Consider the following 5000-nt stretch of genomic DNA (forward strand, 5'->3'; position numbering starts at 1 on the left):
TCATATCGATGTCATATTTACTTATTAGTAAGTAGTATCTTAAAAAAAAAAAAAAAAAAAAAAAAAAAAAAAAGAGAGAGAGAGAGATTACTTTCTGTGGCTTCAATAGAATCTTCTGTTTAGACGTACTGTTTACGGAAAATGTATGAATCCAACACAGTCTGTTTCAAGTGGAAGATTCCTGACTACATTTTTGTTATTCTGACAGGTAGCTTTGATCTTTGAGTGTTATATTTCACTGTAATATTTCCCTGTGGCTTCAGTGATTCCTTGTTTGTTCTGCTGGTATTTCTCCGTCAGCCTGTACTTGTGTAGCAAAAAAAAAAAAAAAAAAAAAAAAAAAAAAAGAGAGAGAGAGAGAGAGAGAGAGAGAGAGAGAGAGAGAGAGAGAGTGAGAGAGAGAGAGAGAGAGAGAGAGAGAGAGAGAGAGAGAGAGAGAGAGAGAATGTGTAAAAGAGAGGCGTTAAACATATCGCACGCACTCATACACAAATTATGGACATATGTGTTTGATAAATTCTAACAAGAGAAGAGAGAACACAGTAAAGAAGAGAAAGCAAATTGAAGAGATAAAAAAGAAAAGTGAAAAGGACAGAGGAGAAGAATGGGAGAGAAGAAATATGAGAAATGGAGAAGAGAGAGATGAACGAACTGAAAAGAGAAAGGGCAGACAGAAAAAAACACAAAAGAAAAGAATGGAGGGAACAAAAAGGGCGGAGGAGCCGAAAGGCGAAGAGAGAGGGGAGAAAAGAGGAAGAGCAGAGAAAAGAGATGATAGATGAGAGGGGATAGAGAAGATTGAGGAGGAAGAGAGATAGGAATGACGGGAAAGGAGAAATAGAAGATGATGAGAAACTGAGATATGGGAAATGGAGGGCTAAAACAGAGGAGAAGCAAAACAGAAGAAAGAGGAGACAGGAAAAAAAGATGAGAGAAAAGAAGAGAGAAAGGGTGACAGAAAATTTAAAAGAGAGGGGAAATATGAAAGAGGAGATATGAGAAAAAATGAGACTAGAGATGAGAGTGAGACTTGAGAGAAACAGCTCGAAAATTTAGTTCCGCGACGGAAAACAGTACAAAGTAGATAATAGGAGGAACGAGATGAAAGTGAGACGAGAAAACGAAAAGAGAATGGAGACGAGAGAAGTGAGAAAAGAAGAGAGACTAGAGAAATAAAAGGAGAAGAGAGACAAGAAGAACAAAGGGAGAAGGGAGGACAGAGAGGAAAGATGCAAGCAGGTACTCAGTCTAAGCTATATAAATAAGTATGTACACGAAAGGTTTTAAAGATCACCCATCAGTCGCAGGTATAAGCATTTCAAAACGAATTTTTTTAAAGGTTTATGTATCGGCATGTCCCAAATAACGTGTACTGTCCGCCTCTCATTCAGTTACCAGAGTGTAAACGGTACTTATACGCTAAATGGGTGTCGGATTTCTTGGTTCTGTTGGGTAATCCTGTCCATACTCCCCAGCGAAAGAATTGAGGGTAATATCAGATTGCTGTGTTTTCTAATACTGTTGAATGCGGTGAGAATTTGCGAGAAAAATGTATAGTATAGAATTACTCACATGTTAAGTGTGTGTGTGCTTAGCAAAGTGCCTGCAATATATTCAACCTTTTCTAGGTTAAAGCTATTTTGAGGAGATTACAAGGTAACATTATTCATTTTCTTATCCCCCTTCGTTTGTTCAGCCCTGTTATCAAACAGATTCATGGTCTTAACGGCAAAGTCGTCTTTGTTCCTACCTAGACTTTAACGAATTTCATTTCTGTCTCTTCCCCCTATCAAGACCACCATATACTACCATTCTCACCATAACCCACCATACCCTCGTACGACTACCAGGTAAACTGCCACTTCCTCTCGTCGTAGAGAGATTAATTCTTAACATTGCCTATTACCTCTAACTAGTACGATCTTCGCCCTCTTAATAAATAGTCTTACTGAACACCTGCTCACGCCAGGCTTATGAATATATTTTGTAATGATTAGTCTTATCGTCATGTTTTCATAGACAGATGGTACTAACAGTATTCATAAAGTGATGAAGATGATCATAGTAATAATAATTACATTGATATTGATTCACACACACACACACACCCACACCCACACACACACACACACACACACACACACACACACACACACACACACACACACACACACACACACACACACACATATATATATATATATATATATATATATATATATATATATATATATATATATATATATATATGTGTGTACTTATTGTGTTAGTAAGTGAATGTATACATATTAGAAGTTACACAAATATGTTTTCGGGTTAACTGAAATATGAATATATCTATCATACGATTTACTAAATTATAAGAAATACTGTTTCCACTGGTGTACCCTAATGCCTTGTCATGAGAATCTCTTCATATGGTCTCATAGCCACCCTTCTGCCGTCGTATTTTATGCGGTATGAAGGAACTCCTATGTTACTTTGCATTACAGTGAAGTGATTGTAGTAAATATTCGAGGTGATATGACTTGATATGCAAATTCCACGCGATTCTTTTGGAAATATTTGTAAGAAGAAGTACTATATCAGTGAAAGGGCAATTGTCAGTATTCTGATAAAGGGTCTTACATAAGCAGTTTGATGTAAGAAGGGTTTTCGTTATCGGCAATAAGTTGGAATGCGTAAATCAAACATTTATGTGAGATTTGATTCCGTGAAGTTGTCATGAATGTTTTATTTCAATTTTGCTGTGTATTTTTGTACTGCACATTATCATATCGATGTTATATTTACTTATTAGTAAGTAGTATCTTAAAAAAAAAAGAAGATAGAGATTATTTTCTGTGGCTTCATTAGAATCTTCTGTTTAGACGTACTGTTAACGGAAAATGTATTAATCCAGCACAGTCTCCTTCAAGTGTAAGATACCTTTCGAGTTACTGCCTGGCAACATTTTAGGTATTCTGTCAGGTAGCTTTGATCTTTGAGTGTTATATTTCCCTGTAATATTTCCCTGTGGCTTGAGTGATTCCTTGTTTGTTCTGCTGGTATTTCTCCGTCAGCCTGTATTTGTGTAGCAAATAATAATAATAATAATAATAAATAAATAAATAAATAAAAAAAGAGAGAGAGAGGGGGGGGGGAGGTAAATAAATAATTCTTCTTTGGTCTACAGTTTCTTTTTTGTGGTTCTTTGGTTCAACAGCAGAGGGTTCAGTTGCATTGAACTCCTACTGATCAAAACATTCTCGTATGACTATTGACGTGATTCTGAACAATGAAGCATTACCGGTGAATGTGTTCATGGTGATTCTGATTTGCATTTTGATTAGCTCATTGGTCGAAGTAATTTAATTCAACTATGAATACAGGACTCATTATACAAATGGAATAGCTAATTTGTGTATTGATCTATTAGTATACACTTTGAATTCATGATAAGTACATTAACATAAATATGTTTATGCTAATGATATATATTTTTTTCAAAGTCATCGTAATTTCGTCAGTATTAATCAGTGGTAATCATTTCTTTTTAAATCATTTAAATTCCTCGGGATATCAAGACGAACCTTGTTTATAATAAAAATAAATAACATTATTCTTATAATCGTTATTAAGAAATCATTATTATGATGGTACTGATAATGATTATAATGGTGATGGTGATGTTGATGATGATTGCGATTATGATGATGGTGATGATGATGATGGTGATGATGTTGATGATGATGATTGCGTTTATGATGATGGTGATGATGATGATGATAATAATAATAATGATAATGATGATAATACTGATAATAATATTATCAATGATAGTAGTAATGATGTTAATAATAACAATAATAGCCATAAAAATAACAGCAATAATAATAATAGTAATAATGATAATGGTAATAGTAGTACTTATGATGATGATATTAATGAAAGTAACAATAACAATAATAACATTAATAAGGATAATAACAATAATAAGAACATTGATATATGATGGAAAATTATAGTAATGATGATGGTAATGGCAATGGAAATAACAAGAATGATAGTAATGATTATGATTGTGATGATATCAATGTTAATGATAATAATAATAAATAATGATTATAATGATAAATAAAATGGTAAATTTAATGATAATGAGAATAATGATAATAATGATGGTAATAATAACAATAATAATTTTAACAATAATAATGATAAAAATACTAATGATAACAATAACGAAATGATAATAATAATAATAATAATAATAATTATTATAATAATGACAATAATGATAATGATAATAATGATTGTAGATATTAATAATAATGTAATAATGATAATGATAATAATAATAATAATAATAATATTGATAGTTATTATTATAACTATAAAAATTAAAAATATATATATAATGATAATTATGATAACATCAATTGTATTTTAATAATAGTAATAATGTTAACGATGATAATGGTAAAATTAACGGGAATGATAATGGTAAAATTAACAGGAATAATAATGATAATGATGGTAATGATAACAATGTTCATAATGTTCATAATGATAATAATGATAATGATGATAATGGCAATAAAATAATGATAATGATAATAAAAATAAAGATAAAAATAGCAGTAATGATAATAATTGTAAGAATAATGATAATCATATTAGTAATAATGATAATGATGATAATTATAAGAATTATAGCAATGTCAATGATAATAGAAAATTATCGATGATGATAAAAATTATAATGATGAATATAAAAAAAATAACAACAATAATGATGATGATAATAAAAATGATAATGATATGATAATAAAAAAAACACAATTGATATTAGTAATAATGAAAATTATTACGGTAACGTTAATTGAAATCAGAATGACGAGTTTAATGATAACAGCATAACACCAACGATAATAATGCTAATGCTAATGATGATAATAATAATAATGATAAAGATGACAATGAGGATAATGATAATAGTAATAATTATAAAAACAATA

The sequence above is a fragment of the Penaeus vannamei genome, chromosome 21 (genome assembly GCF_042767895.1).
Source record: "Penaeus vannamei isolate JL-2024 chromosome 21, ASM4276789v1, whole genome shotgun sequence".
NCBI lineage: Eukaryota > Metazoa > Arthropoda > Malacostraca > Decapoda > Penaeidae > Penaeus > Penaeus vannamei.